We start from the raw sequence: 18,196 nt of genomic DNA, 5'->3' as shown, positions 1-18,196 counted from the left end.
TCAGCCCCAGGCATTCCTGAAATCAGCACCAAGAGGGGCTCGTTGAGAGCTCCAGCCTCCAGAACCAGCAGGAAACAAAGGGGGGATTCTGTCTGCTGGGTCAGGGAGGGCTGCAGGGAGACCCCAGCCCACAGCAGCCAGGGCAGGACTGGGGAGCAGCCCCAGGGCAGGGGGAGCAGCTCCAGGACTGGGGGAGCAGCCCCAGCACAGGGGGAGCAGCCCCAGGGCAGCACAGGGGGAGCAGCCCCAGGACAGGAGAGGGGAGCAGCCCCAGGGTGGGACAGGGGGAGCAGCCCCAGGGTGGGACAGGGGGAGCAGCCCCAGGGTGGGACAGGGGGAGCAGCCCCAGGGCAGGGGGAGCAGCCCCAGGGCAGGAGAGGGGGAGCAGCCCCAGCACAGGGGGAGCAGCCCCAGAACAGCACAGGGGAACAGCCCCAGAACAGGGGGAGCAGCCCCAGAACAGCACAGGGGAACAGCCCCAGCACAGGGGGAGCAGCCCCAGGGCAGGAGAGGGGGAGCAGCCCCAGCACAGGGGGAGCAGCCCCAGGGTGGGACAGGGGGAGCAGCCCCAGGGCAGCACAGGGGAGCAGCCCCAGGACTGAGGGGGAGCAGCCCCAGGGCAGCACAGGGGAGCAGCCCCAGGACTGAGGGGGAGCAGCCCCAGGGCAGCACAGGGGAGCAGCCCCAGGACTGAGGGGGAGCAGCCCCAGGGTGGGACAGGGGGAGCAGCCCCAGGGTGGGACAGGGGGAGCAGCCCCAGGACAGGAGAGGGGAGCAGCCCCAGGGTGGGACAGGGGGAGCAGCCCCAGGACTGAGGGGGAGCAGCCCCAGGGCAGGGCTGGGTGTGGGGCACGGCTGGGATTGGCAGTGGTGCTAAGGGAATGAAATCCCACCGTGCACTGGGGACTGAGCCCATCACCTCCCAGATTTACACCAACTTTACACCAGATGTACCCAAACTACACTAGATTTACACCAGATTTATACCAGATTTACCCAAACTACACCAGATTTACACCAGATTTACACCAGGTTTACCCAAATAACACCAGATTTACACCAGATTTACCCAAATTACACCAGATTTACACCAGGTTTACCAGAATTTACACCATACTTACCCAAATTACACCAGATTTACCCAAACTACACCAGGTTTACCCAAATTACATCAGAATTTACACCAGATTTACACCACATTTACCAGAATTTACACCAGATTTACACCAGATTTACCAGAATTTACACCATACTTACCCAAATGACACCAGATTTACCCAAATTACACCAGATTTACACCAGATTTACCCAAACTACACCAGATTTACACCAGATTTACCAGAATTTACACCAGATTTACACCAGATTTACACCAGGTTTACCAGAATTTACACCAGATTTACCTAAACTACATCAGAATTTACACCAGATTTACACCAGATTTACCAGAATTTACACCATACTTACCCAAATTACACCAGAATTTACACCAGATTTACACCAGATTTACCAGAATTTACACCAAATTTACACCAGATTTACCCAAACGACATCAGAATTTATACCAGATTTACACCAGGTTTACCAGAATTTACACCATATTTACCCAAATTACACCAGATTTACCCAAATTTGCACCATATTTACCTGAATTACACCAGATTTACACCAGATTTACCCGAATTTACACCAGATTTACCAGAATTACACCAGATTTATACCACATTTACCAGAATTTACACCAGACTTACACCATACTTACCCAAATTACACCAGATTTACCCGAATTACACCAGATTTACACCAGATTTACCAGAATTTACACCAGATTTACACCAGATTTACCAGATTTTACACCAGATTTACACCAGATTTATCAGAATTACACTGGATTTACCAGAATTACACCAGATATACCAGAATTTACACCAGATATACCAGATTTCCCAGAATTTACACCAGGTTTCCCAGAATTTACACCAGATTTACACCACATTTACCAGATTTTACACCAGATCTACCAGAATTACACCAGATTTCCCAGAATTTACACCAGGTTTACACATTTCCCAGATTTCCCAGAATTTGCCCCATTTCACCAGAAGAATTGAACCCCAATTCAGGCACTGCCAATCCTTGAGCCCTTCCCCGTCCATCCCAGCCCTGCTGCCCTGAGCCCCTCTCCAAGCACGATGAAATCAGGGGGAAAACGCCCCCAGGGATTCCTGCAGGGATCACAGCACTGGGAATTCACTTCTCTGGCTTTTCTCCTGTTGAGCCAAATCCTGGAGAAATAATTGTAGGGAAAATAACCCCCCTGATGTGCCTACCTTGAGATAACCTTGGCCACTTGCCAGGCACTCAGCTATTAAAGATGCCACTAAATCGCTTTATTTCGTGGTTTTAGCATAAATATTCTCACCAGGACCTTCAGCTCCACTGTTTGGGGTGTTAAATTTAAAAGGGAAAGAAGAGGGAAATAAAAAAAAGCCCTTTTGGAGGTTGTTTAGGCAAGGAGGAATGAGTGAGGATGGTACAGGGTGGGATTAAGGTGGCCAAGGTGGTGTTGAAAAGAAGGAGAAGCTCCCCCAACAGCAAGAGGTGGCTCCTGGTATGAGGAGAAAACACTCAAATGCTTCCAAAGAGTGAAAAAAACCTTGATAAAAAGTGATGGTTGAGACAGTGGGGTTGAAAGGGGTCAGGTTTGGATGGGGGGAAATGGAGGGAATGGGGAATAAACCCAGGGGGGCTCTGGGCTGGGGGAGGCACAGCCAGGAGCTGGAGGAAAGGGACAAACGGTGCTAAAAATGCTTCAGAGCCCTGGCATTGCACAGGCAGCCTCAAATTGGGATAAGCACCCACAAAATCATAGCAGCATTGCTGAAATCAGATGAGAGGCACTAAAAGTGGATGGGCAGCCCTAAAACTGCAGCAGCAGCCCTGAAACTGCACCAGCAGCCCCAAAACTGCACCAGCAGCCCTAAAATTGCAACAGCAGCCCTAAAACTGCAGCAGAATCCCTAAAACTGCACCAGCATCTCCAAAAATGCACCAGCAGCCCTAAAAATGCACCAGCATCCCTGAAACTGCACCAGAATCCCTAAAACTGCACCAGAATCCCTAAAAATGCACCAGCAGCCCTAAAATTGCAACAGCACCCCTAAAGTTAGACCAGCATCACTAAACTCACACCAGCATTCCTAAAACTGCACCAGCATCCCTAAAACTGCACCAGCAGCCCCAAAACTGCACCAGCAGCCCTAAAAATGCAGCAGCATCACTAAAAATTGCACCAGCATCCCTGAAACTGCAGCAGAATCCCTAAAAATGCACCAGCAGCCCTAAAACTGCAGCAGCAGCCCTAAAAATGCACCAGCAGCCCCAAAAATACACCAATATTCATAAAAATGCACCAGTATCCCCAAAAATGCATCAATACCCCTAAAGTTGGACCAGCATCACTAAACTCACACCAGCATCCCTGAAAATGCACCAGAAGCCCTGAAAATGCACCAGAAGCCCTAAAATTGCACCAGAATCCCTAAAAATGCATCAGTACCCCTAAAGTTGGACCAGCATCCCTAAAACTGCACCAGCATCCCTAAAATTGCACCAGCATCCCCAAAAATGCACCAGCAGCCCTGAAACTGCAGCAGCAGCCCTAAAATTGCATCAGTACCCCTGAAGTTAGACCAGCATCACTAAACTCACACCAGCATCCCCAAAATGCACCAGCATCCCTAAAACTGCAGCAGAATCCCTGAAACTGCACCAGCATCCCCAAAACTGCACCAGAATCCCCAAAACTGCACCAGAATCCCCAAAACTGCACCAGCAGCCCTAAAAATGCACCAGCAGCCCTAAAACTGCAGCAGCAGCCCTAAAACTGCACCAGCAGCCCCAAAACTGCATCAGTACCCCTAAAGTTAGACCAGCATCACTAAACTCACACCAGCATCCCCCAAAATGCACCAGCAGCCCTGAAACTGCAGCAGAATCCCTAAAATTTCAGCAGCAGCCCTAAAACTGACCCTGCACCCTAAGATTGCAGCAGAATCCCCCAAATTGTAGCAGCATGATGAAAATGAGATCAGCATCACCAAAGGCAGGTGAGCCCCCCTGAAGCTGCACCATCGCTCCTAAAACTGAAGGGGCATCCCTAAAACTGCATCTTTGAACATGGCCCTGGCACTCCTAAAACTGGCACCAGCAGCCCTGAAGTTGGACAGGGATCTAAAACAAAATTGAAATCTAAAAATCCCATCAGCATCACCTTACAGGAAAACAACCCTCAATGATAGCATTGAGTATTTAAATCATATTATTATCTTGAATTATTTACTATTTATTGGTTATTGAGTGTATATTACTATTTGTTTTTTATTTTATTTATTTTTATTTCATTTTTTATGATGGTTAAGTTTATTCTTTACCATCCCACTGACAAAGTGCCCCAGTTCATTATATTTTGTTTTAAAGCAATTAATTAATTGCAGGACTTATGAGACCTTGGATCTGGCAGCAAGATATAAAGAAAGCAATTTCTGCCCATAAATGCATTAAAAGACCTTTGCAGGCATTTTATAGAAATGGGATTTTCTTGGGATTGAGATCAAAAATAAGAAGAATTTATTTCTTTTTTATTTCTTTTTTTTGGTGACTCCTCCAGCAAAGTTCAGCTCCTCAGAATTCAGATTTTGGGGGGTTTTTTTTGAATAATTTTATTTAAATTGGGTGAGTCAGAGCAAGGTCAGGGAGGGGATGCAGGATGGTCTGGAGGGGAGACCTCCACCCACCAAGCCTGAGCCAATTATTTATAATTATTTATAATTACTTATAATTATTTCTAATTCTTTATTATGAGCTGATGAAGGGGATAATAAAATACAAGACCTGGAGAGGGCTCAGCTCATCAGCCTCACTCACCAGGAGCCTCCCTTTGGACAGAGGCAGCAGAAGATTGTGGAAATAGGGGGAAAATAGGAAATAGGGGGGGAAAGAGGAAAATCAAGCAGGGAAAAGGAGGAAAATCAAGCAGGGGAAAGGAGGAAAATCAAGCAGGGGAAAGGAGGAAAATCAAGCAGGGGAAAGGAGGAAAATCAAACAAAATCAAGGAGGGAAAAGGAGGAAAATCAAGCAGGAGAAAGAGGAAAATCAAGCAGGGGAAAGGAGGAAAATCAAGCAGGGAAAAAGAGGAAAATCAAGCAGGGAAAAAGAGGAAAATCAAGCAAAATCAAGCAGGGGAAAGGAGGAAAATCAAGCAGGGGAAAGGAGGAAAATCAAACACAGAAAAGGAGGAAAATCAAGCAGGGGAAAGCAGGAAAATCAAACAAAATCAAGCAGGGGAAAGGAGGAAAATCAAACAGGGGAAAGAGGAAAATCAAACACAGAAAAGGAGGAAAATCAAGCAGGGAAAAGGAGGAAAATCAAACAAAATCAAGCAGGGGAAAGGAGGAAAATCAAGCAAGGAAAAGAGGAAAATTAAGCAGGAAAAGGAGGAAAATCAAGCAGGAAAAGAGGAAAGTCAAGCAGGAAAAGAGGAAAACCAAGCAGGGAAAGGAGGAAAATCAAGCAGGGAAAAAGAGGAAAATCAAGCAGGGAAAAGGAGGAAAATCAAGCAGGGAAAAGGAGGAAAATCAAGCAGGGAAAAGGAGGAAAATCAAACAAAATCAAGCAGGGGAAAGGAGGAAAATCAAGCAGGGGAAAGGTGGAAAATCAAACAGGGGAAAGGAGGAAAATCAAACAAAATCAAGCAGGGAAAAGAGGAAAATCAAGCAGGGGAAAGGAGGAAAATCAAACAAAATCAAACACAGAAAAGGAGGAAAATCAAACAAAATCAAGGAGGGAAAAGGAGGAAAATCAAGCAGGGAAAAGGAGGAAAATCAAACAAAATCAAGCAGGGAAAAGGAGGAAAATCAAGCAGGGGAAAGAGGAAAATCAAACAAAATCAAACATGGAAAAGGTGGAAAATCAAACAGAGGAAAGGAGGAAAATCAACCAGGGAAAGGAGGAAAATCAAGCAGGGAAAGGTGGGAAATCAAGCAGGAAAAGAGGAAAATCAAGCAGGGAAAAAGAGGAAAATCAAGCAGGGAAAAGGAGGAAAATCAGCAGGGGAAAGGAGGAAAATCAAGCAGGAAAAAGGAGGAAAATCAAGCAGGGAAAAGGAGGAAAATCAAACAAAATCAAGCAGGGGAAAGGAGGAAAATCAAACAGGGGAAAGGTGGAAAATCAAACAGGGAAAGGAGGAAAATCAAGCAGGGAAAAGAGGAAAATCAAGCAGGGGAAAGGAGGAAAATCAAACAAAATCAAACACAGAAAAGGAGGAAAATCAAACAAAATCAAGGAGGGAAAAGGAGGAAAATCAAGCAGGGGAAAGGAGGAAAATCAAACAAAATCAAGCAGGGAAAAGGAGGAAAATCAAGCAGGGAAAAGAGGAAAATCAAACAAAATCAAACATGGAAAAGGTGGAAAATCAAACAGGGGAAAGGTGGAAAATCAAACAGGGGAAAGGTGGAAAATCAAACAGGGGAAAGGTGGAAAATCAAGCAGGGAAAGGAGGAAAATCAAACAAAATCAAGCAGGGGAAAGGAGGAAAATCAAGCAGGGAAAGGAGGAAAATCAAGCAGGGGAGAGAGGAAAATCAAACAAAATCAAACATGGAAAAGGTGGAAAATCAAGCAGGGGAAAGGAGGAAAATCAAACAGGGGAAAGGAGGAAAATCAAACAAAATCAAACACAGAAAAGGAGGAAAATCAAGCAGGGGAAAGAGGAAAATCAAGCAGGGGAAAGGAGGAAAATCAAACAGAGGAAAGGAGGAAAATCAAGCAGGAAAAGAGGAAAACCAAGCAGGGAATGATTTTTTTTCTGGGGTAGCACCAAAATCTCCTTGCAGGCTCCCAGCTCAGCCACAGGCAGCACTGAGCTGCAGAATCAGCAGCTTGGAGCAATAAATTCCCTTTGAAGTGCCTTGCTCAGGACATCAGAAATGTCTGAAGTGCTTCACATGCACCCGGGGTTCACCCAGGGATCCAGGACTGGCGACTGCTGCTCTCCAAACCTGCCTTGGAGGTTTTTTAAAAACCACATTTAAAGGGTTTTATAAAGGCAGCAAGTGCCCTCCATGTACCTGGGAGTGATGGAGCTGGGAGAGGATTCACCAAAAAATCCTGGGAATAACACATTGATGATCTGGGCATGGAAAGGGAACTGCTACAATTCAATATTGGGATTTTTATTCATTATTTGGCCAAGTTTTGCCTTGCTGGTGGCAGAGTGTGTGGCGTTGAGGGGGTAGCAGAGAGTCTGGGATGGAAAATGTTGGGTTTGTTGCTTGGACAGAGCTAAGCTGCAAAAATGATGGGGGAAAAAGGGGGAACAAAGAGGGGAAAAAGGCAAAATAGTAAAGGAAAAAATAGAAGTTAAAAAAAAAAGGAAAAGGGGAAGAGGAAAAGCCATAAAAGAAAATTTAAAAGGGCAGAAAAGGAAAAAAAAATAGGAGTGAGAAATAGAGAGGGGAAAGGGAAAAAACATTAAATATTCCACTTTTTTTAGTGGAATATTTAATTATCATTTAATTTATAATCATTTAATTTAGTGGAAAAAAAAAGGAAAGGAAAACAAAGCAAAAAGGGGAAGAGAAAAGATTTTAAAGACTTTTAAAAGGTAAAGAAGGAAAATAAGGACAATCAAGGGAAAAATAAAACAAGGAAAAAGGAAACAAGAAAAATAAAACAAGAAAAAGGAAAATATTTTAAAAGAAGGGAAAAAAGAAAGAAAATATAGGAGAAAACAAAAAAGGAACTACTGAACAAGGGGAAAGGGGAAAAAATAAAAGATGGGAAAAAAGAAGACAAAGGAAAATAGTAAAAAAATAAAGGAGAAAAGATGGAAAAGGGGGGGAAAAAGAAGAAAAGAGGGAGAGGAAGGGGGGAAAGGAGGGGAAAATGGGAAAAAGGAAAACAAAATCAGCTTTTGGAAAAAAATTTCCAAGGGGTTGAAGCTGTGAGCCAGGGCTGAAGGGTCCTGGGGAGGCTGAGGCTGCTCCTGCTCCCTCCCAGGATTCCCTCAAACTCCCAAACTCATCTTCAAACAACCACAAAATGGGGAGGAAATAAAATAGAAGCTTCCCAAGGCTGGGCCAAAATTGGGATTATTTTTAATTGGCTTTCAGAGATTCCTGGCAGGGCTCCAGGCAGCCAGCACAGCCAGGCCTGGCCAAGAGCTCTGGGTTCAGTAATAACATTTTTCATAGTTTCTGTAACACCTTGTAAAGCCAAAAGCTCCGCATTGAACAGCACTGGGGAATTTTTTTCCCTCGACACAAGTTGGGTTTCACTCTCTGTCTCCTCCACCTGCACCAAAATAATCTGATTTTTGGGGAGCATCAGCAGTGCTGCAAAGCTGAACCTGAGGGTTTAGGGCTTTTTGGTGAGGCTATGTGGATATTTGGGTTTTTGCTTTGTAAGGGAGGGATGGGACAGGTGGCGCAGAATGCTGAAAAGGTGAGGGAAGCATGGCCTGGAAAATGAAAGGCAAGATAAAAGAAAAATCAAATAGTGATAAAGCAGAAAAAATGAAATAAAAGTTTAAAAAAATTAATAAAACAATAACAAAAACTGAGCAATAATAAACAATAATAAACAATAATAAAACAATAATAAACAATAATAAACAATAATAAAATAATACAACAATAAATGAAAACAATAATAAGCACCCTGAGCTCACCAGGTGCTTATTAACTAAACCAGTTAATGTAAAATAAAAAGAACAGAAACCAAAAAATCAAATAAGAGGAAATAATAAAAAGAAAACAAACAAAAAATACTAAATAGGATGGAATTAAAATTAAATTAAAATAAAATAATAAGTAACTAATTCTTAAAACTTGTGGCCATGGTGCTTTGGGAAGTGGTTTAGTGGCAGATCTCACAGCTGCACCCAATGGTCTTGAAGGTCTTTTGCAACCCAACTGTTTAATAAACACCAAATAACCTGAGCTGGGACTACCCAGGGTTTGTGCTCCTCTTTGGAAGAGGAAAAGCCAAAAAAACAGGATAGAACCAAGCAGTTGGGGAGCACTGAGGCCAAAATCCCTTCTTGTTTCTACAGCTGCAAAGCACAGCTGGGCAAAGGCCGCCTCACCCCTGGGGCCAGGGCTCCATCCCTCCAGGACAGGGCTTTGCCCATGGGCATCACCTGCAGCACCCCCCAGTCCTTTCAGGGCTGGAGGCAGAGATAAACCCGAGTTTAAATTTAATTGAGGATTAATTCCCATCCTTCTGGATTCTTATTTGGAGCCGGCGTCTTAATGATCTGACTAATGACGCTGGGAATTGATTTATTTGGGGGCTAATTAGAGGGCATTTGGTACCACCCTCTTTGGTGGTGGCAAAAATTATTTGGGAATCAAGTATTCGACAGTGCATGGGATGTTAAATGGAACTGGGAATTGTGTGCATCCAGTAAATTATCCCAGCACCACCCCAGAAAGATTTCCCCAAAAAGCCAGATTTCCCCAAAAAGCCAGATTTCCCCCAAACAGCCAGATTTCCCCCAAACAGCCAGATTTCCCCCAAAAAGCCAGATTTCCCCAAAACGTCAGATTTCCCCCAAAAGCCAGATTTCCCCAAACAGCCAGATTTCCCCCAAACAGCCAGATTTCCCCAAACAGCCAGATTTCCCCCAAACAGTCAGATTTCCCCAAACAGCCAGATTTCCACAAAAAGCCACATTTCCCCAAACAGCCAGATTTCCCCCAAACAGTCAGATTTCCCCCAAAAGCCAGATTTCCCCCAAAAAGCCAGATTTCCCCCAAAAAGCCAGATTTCCCCTAACAGCCAGATTTCCCCAAAACGCCAGATTTTCCCCAAACAGCCAGATTTTCCCCAAACAGCCAGATTTCCCCCAAAAGCCAGATTTCCCCAAACAGCCAGATTTCCCCAAACAGCCAGATTTCCCCAAACAGCCAGATTTCCCCAAACAGTCAGATTTCCCCAAAAAGTCAGATTTCCCCCAAAAAGCCAGATTTCCCCTAACAGCCAGATTTCCCCAAACAGCCAGATTTCCACAAACAGCCAGATTTCCCCAACAGCCAGATTTCCCCAAACAGCCAGATTTCCCCAAAAAGCCAGATTTCCCCAAACAGCCAGATTTCCACAAACAGCCAGATTTCCACAAACAGCCAGATTTCCCCAAAACGTCAGATTTCCCCCAAAAGCCAGATTTCCCCAAACAGCCAGATTTCCCCAAACAGCCAGATTTCCCCAAACAGCCAGATTTCCCCAAACAGCCAGATTTCCCCAAAACGTCAGATTTCCCCCAAAAGCCAGATTTCCCCAAACAGCCAGATTTCCCCTAACAGCCAGATTTCCCCTAACAGCCAGATTTCCCCAAACAGCCAGATTTCCCCAAACAGCCAGATTTCCCAAACAGTCAGATTTCCCCAAAACGTCAGATTTCCCCAAACAGTCAGATTTCCCCAAACAGCCAGATTTCCCCAAAAAGCCAGATTTCCCCAAACAGTCAGATTTCCCCAAACAGCCAGATTTCCTCAAACAGCCAGATTTCCCCAGTCAGATTTCCCCAAAAAGCCAGATTTCCCAAACAGTCAGATTTCCCCAAACAGCCAGATTTCCCCAAACAGCCAGATTTCCCCAAACAGCCAGATTTCCCCAAACAGCCAGATTTCCCCAAAAAGCCAGATTTCCCCAAACAGCCAGATTTCCCCAAACAGCCAGATTTCCCCAAACAGCCAGATTTCCCCAAACAGCCAGATTTCCCCAAAACGTCAGATTTCCCCCAAAACGTCAGATTTCCCCAAACAGCCAGATTTCCCCAAACAGCCAGATTTCCCCAAACAGTCAGATTTCCCCAAACAGCCAGATTTCCACAAAACGTCAGATTTCCCCAAAACGCCAGATTTCCCCAAAACGCCAGATTTCCCCAAACAGCCAGATTTCCACAAAACGTCAGATTTCCCCAAACAGTCAGATTTCCCCCAAACAGCCAGATTTCCCCCAAACAGCCAGATTTCCCCAAAACGTCAGATTTCCCCAAACAGTCAGATTTCCCCAAAACGTCAGATTTCCCCCAAACAGCCAGATTTCCCCAAAACGTCAGATTTCCCCAAACAGTCAGATTTCCCCAAACAGCCAGATTTCCCCAAACAGCCAGATTTCCCCAAACAGTCAGATTTCCCCAAACAGCCAGATTTCCCCCAAACAGCCAGATTTCCCCCAAACAGCCAGATTTCCCCAAACAGCCAGATTTCCACAAAAAGCCACATTTCCCCAAACAGCCAGATTTCCACAAAAAGCCACATTTCCCCAAACAGCCAGATTTCCCCCAAACAGCCAGATTTCCCCAAACAGCCAGATTTCCCCAAACAGCCAGATTTCCACAAAACGTCAGATTTCCCCAAACAGCCAGATTTCCCCAAAACGCCAGATTTCCCCAAACAGCCAGATTTCCACAAAACGACAGATTTCCCCAAAAAGCCAGATTTCCCCAAACAGCCAGATTTCCCCAAACAGTCAGATTTCCCCCAAACAGCCAGATTTCCCCAAAAAGCCAGATTTCCCCAAACAGCCAGATTTCCCCCAAACAGCCAGATTTCCCCAAACAGCCAGATTTCCCCCAAACAGCCAGATTTCCCCAAACAGTCAGATTTCCCCAAACAGCCAGATTTCCCCCAAACAGCCAGATTTCCCCTAACAGTCAGATTTCCCCAAACAGCCAGATTTCCCCCAAACAGCCAGATTTCCCCAAACAGTCAGATTTCCCCAAACAGCCAGATTTCCCCAAACAGCCAGATTTCCCCAAACAGCCAGATTTCCCCAAAAAGCCAGATTTCCCCAAACAGCCAGATTTCCCCAAACAGCCAGATCTCCCCTTGCTGCAGTGCAGTGAGGATGGCAGTCAGTGGGGACGGGGTGCTGGGATGCACCAGCCTAAACCAAAGATGATTCTGCTGCTGGATGCCCAGGGCTGCAGATGCCAGATCTCCCTTAGTTTATCCCTAACTGTGGCCAGAGTTTCCTCCTGACTCTAGCCCTATTTTTTCCCTTTTCTGCCCTTTAGCAGGCCTGGGCTGTGCCCCTTGCCCCCCTCCCACCCCATCCCCTCTCCTCATTTCACCGATTCCTTCACGCCCCAGCAGCTCCCAGCAAAATCAATTCTGCCAAACTGGGGTGTCCCAGCAGCCCAGGGCCATTTTCTCCATATCTTCAGGAAATATCCCAAGAATCCATCCCACAAACCCAAGCAGGATGCAGATGGCACCCAGAGGGGCTGCCCTGCACCCCTGAGGATGAGGATGGATGGATGGATGAAGGATCACTTCCCAGCAGGACCAAATCAATGCTTCAGTTTTGTGGGAGGACAAACAAACCCTGTTATCACTCAGAGATTTATGGGTGCTGTCCATCAACTTGGGAAAAAAGACAAGAAGGAATTCAGAAGTTCCATGGAAAAGGCAAAATCACCCAAAATCCAAAGCTGCCCCATGAGGCTCTTGTTTTATCCTTGAGTTGGAAAAAGAGTTATTCCTGATGTGCCAGAGGGGTAAAACACTCTTCTCCCAATACAACTTCATGCATTTAATCCAAAAGAGGAGATTTCCTTTAAAAAAAAAAAAAACTTAAGGAAAAAATATGAGATTTCCTTAAAAAAGGTGACTTCCTTAAAAAAAAAAATAAACACTTCTCCCTAAAAAAAAAAAAAGATTTCCCTTAAAAAAGGTGTAACTTTTTTAAAAAGGCAATTTTAAAGGGAGATTTCCATAAAAAATAATATTTCCTTTATTTCCCCCTCCCAAAAACGATGGAGGGAAAATGGAATATGTTCCTGCAAGCTCAGTGGGGAAGCTCAGCATCACTTTTCTCCCTGTTTTTTCCCTCACCCCATGATATCAAGGAGTGTTTAATGTTATTTATAAATACATATCTAATATTATCAAGATCTCAGGTTCAAGTGAAGGGGTTGATGGGCTGGCTTTGGGGGCCAAGGGCTGCAAAATGCCTTAAAAAGCCCAATTTTGGGATGCTAAGGAACAGAGCATCTCCTTCTCTTCCTGACACTGCCAGCTCCCCTATTAACCTCTCCTGTAATTAGCCTCAAGCAATTAACTTTTGCTCCTAACGAAAGAATCTCAGTGCAGGGAGTTAAATAAAATAGGAGGGAGGAGGGGGAAAAAAAATAAGGGGGAATCCTGATCCCATCATCCGCCTGCTCCATATGACTTAAAATCAAAACAAGGCGCTGCTTTTTCACCCAAATCGCCCAAAATCCAACTGATTCATCCAAACCCCTCTCCCCACCCACATGAGGCTGGAAAGAGCCCCCCAAACATCAGACCCCAAAGGTTTTGGGGTTTGTTTTTTTTTCAGGGAGCACCCACTTTTCCACAAGGGGATGATGCCAGCCACACCGAGTCAGCAGTTTTGGAGGCAGGATGTCCAAAAGTTTCATCAAATCCAGGTCCTCTGAGCCACACTCTGCTTTTCCCCACTCCAACCCCAAAACCTTCCAGGATTTAAAAGCAAAATAAGTCGAAAAAAGCCAAATTAAGCCATTTCCTCTTCTATTTTCTGCTTCTCCCCGGCAGACAGCTGTCCCGCATCCCGGCCAAAAATAATCCATCCCCCCCCTTTCCTCCATCTAATCTCCCCGGCTGGGAGTTTGAAAATATCCTGCCGGGTTTAGGGTTTCCCGTTACCCGGTGGGCGGCGAGATAGTGGGAAAAAAGATCCTTGGGAGCGAGAAAAACCGGGAAGAGCCCAAACAAAGAGCCCGAGCCCAAGTTGAGCTTGGACACCTGGCGAGGGCTGGGATGAAGTGGAGGGACACCCCAAAGGCTCGGCAAAACTTCCCCGAGTCGCACAATGCCACCGGCGGAGCCACCCTCCCGCAGACGGAAATGCAACAAAAAAATTGCAGGATAAATTTCAAATAATAATAATAATTATTATTATGATGATGATGATGAAGAAGCCCTCCCTGCATTGCTGCAGAGCCACTAAAAGGGATTCCTGGAGTATTCATCCAACTCCGTGGGATGGGGGGAGCTGCCAAGGGGTCCCGTGGAGCGCTGCAGGGGGAAGGGGGTGCCCTGGGGGAAATGGGGCGCGCCGGGAGAAGGCGGCACCCGGGGGATCTCGGGGGGCACGGGGGGTTTGTCCCGGGAGAGCCGGCGGGATGCGGCATTGCTGCCAGGGCCACGCTCGGGCACTGGCGGCGAGCCCGCATGAGGCCCTGCGGGGTGGCACCGCTGTCCCCCGGCCCAGCGGCTGCCCCGGGGGGCACCCCGAGCTCCCCGGGTGCTTTGCACGGCCGGGACCCTGCAGATAAACGAAACGGCCCCAGCACCGCCCGCTGCAGCCCCCCAGGCACCCGGATCGGGGGGAACTTCCCGGGCTCCGAACGCCCCGGGCCGGGGGCTCCGGCCCTCCCGGGGGCCGTGGCCAGCTGAGGGGGCTCCAGCCCTCCCGGGGGAACCATGGCCAGCTGAGGAGGCTCCAGCCCTCTGAGGGGGAGCCATGGCCAGCTGAGGGGGCTCCAGCCCTCTGAGGGGGAGCCACGGTCAGCTGAGGGGGCTCCAGCCCTCTGAGGGGGAGCCGTGGCCAGCTGGGGGGCTCCAGCCCTCTCCGGGGGTCGTGACCAGCTGAGGGGGGCTGGCACCCCCGGGAGAGGGCTGAGGGGATGAGGTTCGCAAGGGGCCGGGGGGCTGCAGCCCCCGGGGAGGGCTCAGCGAGCGGCCCGAGGGCCGGGGCAGCCCCGCCAGGAGCGCTCCCGACGCTCGGGGCTCCGCGGCCGGCCCCGCTCACGGCAGCGAGCACGGGGGGTGCGATCCCGGGGGGGCGCTGGGAGGGGAGGGAAGGGGAGGGGGGTCTGCAGCCGGCCGGGGGTCGCAGCCCCGTTACAAGCACGGCAGGCGGGAGGAGGCTGCAGCCGGCCGTGGCCGTGGGGTACGGCCCCCCAAAAGCCCCGCCAGCCTCCCGGGCTCTGCGAGCGGCGGCTGCAACTAGTATGGGGGGGCTGCAACCTTCGGGCTGGGGGTGCGCGACCCGCAGCCACCGGACACCCCCGGATGGCCGCAGCCGGCCGGGGGATGGGGAGCAGGGGGTGCAGCCCGCTCCGATCGCTGCGTGCCCCCAGAAGCACCGCGCCCGGCCGAGGGGGGCACGGCGGAGAACCGCAGCGGCACGGCCGGCCGGTGGGCAGCCCGCAGGGGGAACCGGACACCGGGCACGGACAGCCGCGCTGCCCCGGCCCCGCACGGCCGGGAAGGCGGCGGGAACGGCAAGTTACTTCCCACACCGGAGGGGATGGGGGCTGGGGGGTGTCCCCGTCGCAGCCGCCGCACGTGCCCCGCCGCCCGCGCCGCTTTGTCCGCCGGGCTCCGCGGCTCCGCCCGCCCCCGCGCGGCGGCCCCGCCGTGAGTGACAGCCCTACCTGCCCGCCAATCTTCATCACACCGACACCGGCCTGACAGCGCGGCCGCCGCTCGCCGCCCGCCCGCCCGCCCGGCCCCGCCGCGCCGCCGCCGACAGGCCCCGCCCACCGCCCGCAGCGACACGCCCCCCACGCCGAGCCACGCCCCCTACGAACCCGCCCCAGCGCTTGGCCACGCCCCCTCGGCGCTGCCCTTAGCGCCCCCTGCTGGCCGGCGCTGCTGCGACCCCCGCCCCAAACGGAGCCGCCCCCCCCACCCCCGGACCCCCGAACCCCCCGGGTGTGCCCGGGACAGCGCTCGGACCCTACCCCGGCCAAGCCTGCCCCTGCTGCCCTCAGCCCGAGCCCCCCCAGCACACCCGCCTCCCCAGCAGCACCCCTCCCCCGGTTTATCTCCCAAATATACTGCCCCGCACCCCCCCACATATTGCCCAAACACATTTTATACCCCCTAACACATAGTGCCCCTAACACATATTGACCCCCAACACATATTGACCCCCAACACATAATGACCCCCCCAACACATATTTCACCTCCAGCAGCACCTTCTCCCCTCCATATTTCCGAGCCCCCCTCCCCCCGAATGCTTTTGCCATCCCAGATTCAGAGCCAGCCTGGGTGGCCTTGGTGACCCCGACTCCCACCCCGGAGTCCCCCCTCCATCAATCCCCCCATGGGGGTCACCAAACCTGTCCATCCACCTTGACAAGGTACCCAGTGAAATCCCCCCCCAAACCCCTCCTGGGTTATCCCCCAGGCAAAACACTCTTATTTTGGAAATATCTGTTAATTACTGTTAATTTGAGGGGGCTCCTATCTGAGCATCCTCAACCCAAATTTTGGTCTGAATGAGACATCAGCAGTCCTTCTCTCTCCCAAAGACCTGAAGATGAGATTTCCCTGGAATCCCAGTCATTGGGAGCACTGGGTCCTACAGCCAAATTTTCCCACATTTTATTGCAAAAGCTACAGGGACAGATTTTTCTGGATCAGTCTGGCCATAGTTTTTTTTCTCCCAATTTTCCATATCCTTCCCTAATGAAAAATCCCATCAAGAACAGATTTAATGAGAAGTGCTGAATTTCTGCCCATTTCCTAAAGATATTGGGTGGGGGTCAGAGTCACTCAAAAGAGCCCCAGAATTCTTTTGGAATAGGTTAATAGGATAAGGAATCAGTTAAAACTGGCTCCAAAGAGTTACAGAGGGATGCCAGCCAGGGGCACTAAATGGTGTGTAAGGGATGGCCATGGGGTCAGAGATGCAAGGGGAAAGGTGAACAAACAAATTAAATTTAAGGCCAGGAACCCACAACAATTTGATTTTTTTCTACAGTTTTCCAGAACAAATGACCTCTTGAAAAAAAATCAGCATTCCTAAATCCCTCCTTCTAGTTTATCCCAAAAATAAGTCCATCCAGAAAATATTTGCTCTACTGTTTGTACTTCCTGCTTGGGAGCAGGCTCTAAAACACACTGATGTCCTTTGGGTTGGCCAATGAAGAGCAAGGGAAAATAGATGGCTCCCCCTTGGAATCCATCAATAAAATCACAGAGAGATGCAGTGGCTGGTTGGGATGAATCTCACCCACTCCCCTCCAAAAAGAAATAAAAAAAAACCACTGCATTGCATCACTGAGAAAACCAGCAGGAACTCAGAGCATCCCCCCAGTCCTTGGGAGATGTTGGAATGATTTATAGGAATTTCTTGCCTTGTAAATCAGCCAGCAGGACGTTTTTCCCCTCCCTTATTACTATTCCACAGAAGCGAGCAAAGATGAGGAGCCATAAAGCTGTCGCCGGTTGTTTCAACCAGCTGGGGATGCCAGACAGAAAATATTTTGGGTTTTGCAGAGGCTGGAGAAGTGGAAAGGAAGAGAGGAGGGGAGGCAGATGGAAAAGCCATCACTGTGATATCAAAGGACCCCTGGATCATCCACACTTGGCATCTCATCTTCCTCATGTCTCATCTTGGAAAACAGGGATGTAAAAGAGCAGGCACATGTGGGGCGTATTTTAAGCTACATCACTGCCAAAAATATCCAAGAGCTCAACATTTTAGGGTTCTCTTGGTGCAGGGATATTTCTTCTGAAGCCAGCAGCAACAAGCTCCTCACATTCATTCCTCAAGCATCCCAAGTTCATTCCTCAAGGACCCCACATCTGATCCTTGAACATCCCATTTTTGGTCCTTGAATATCCCACATCTGATCCTTGAACATCCCACATTTGGTCCTTGAATGTCCCACATTTGATCCTTGAATGTCCCACATCTGATCCTTGAATTTCCCACATTTGATCCTTGAATTTCCCACATCTGATCCTTGAATTTCCCACATCTGATCCTTGAATATCCCACTTTTTATCCTTGAATATCCCACTTTTTATCCTTGAATATCCCACATTCACTCCTTGGACATCCCTCATTTATCTTCCCCAATCTGCTGCCCAATTGCCAAAGCAATTCCTCCACTGGTTTTGGAATTTCACTTTTAAACTCCAGGGAAAGTATCCAGGCCCAGATTTTTCCTTCACAAAGGCAAAAAGCTGCTTCTTCCCTGGAGAGTTTTTTCCAGAGGTTAATTATCATCAATTATTATGCCTGGTTAAAAAAATACATTTCCCATTTGGATTGGCCACTTCATCACCCAGCCGTGGGAGCTTGCTGGAATTTTTTTGGTGATAAATTAAAATTCTCTCACACTCGATCTCATAGTTCTTTTCCCCAGGAGGGAAAAAAAAA

The 18,196-nt window shown here is 48.5% G+C and overlaps 1 protein-coding gene across 3 annotated transcripts in view; it reads right to left on the bottom strand.

Moving 5' to 3' along the window:
• PKNOX2 (PBX/knotted 1 homeobox 2) overlaps positions 1 to 15,562 on the bottom strand; it is a 109,730-nt gene extending 94,168 nt beyond the window's left edge. For 2 of the 3 annotated variants that reach the window (XM_071449628.1, XM_071449626.1), the window contains exon 1: positions 15,454 to 15,562. The gene's annotated coding sequence lies outside the window, so the exon portion shown is untranslated. The remainder of the gene's footprint in view (positions 1 to 15,453) is intronic. The other variant, XM_071449629.1, reaches the window with a different exon arrangement.
• Between the last annotated feature and the right edge of the window lie 2,634 nt (positions 15,563 to 18,196).

Source organism: Agelaius tricolor, unplaced genomic scaffold, assembly GCF_023055355.1.
Source record: "Agelaius tricolor isolate 1412-34295 unplaced genomic scaffold, bAgeTri1.0.p SCAF_29, whole genome shotgun sequence".
In the NCBI taxonomy this organism is placed as follows: domain Eukaryota; kingdom Metazoa; phylum Chordata; class Aves; order Passeriformes; family Icteridae; genus Agelaius; species Agelaius tricolor.
This window is presented reverse-complemented; position numbering and strand designations above follow the sequence as displayed.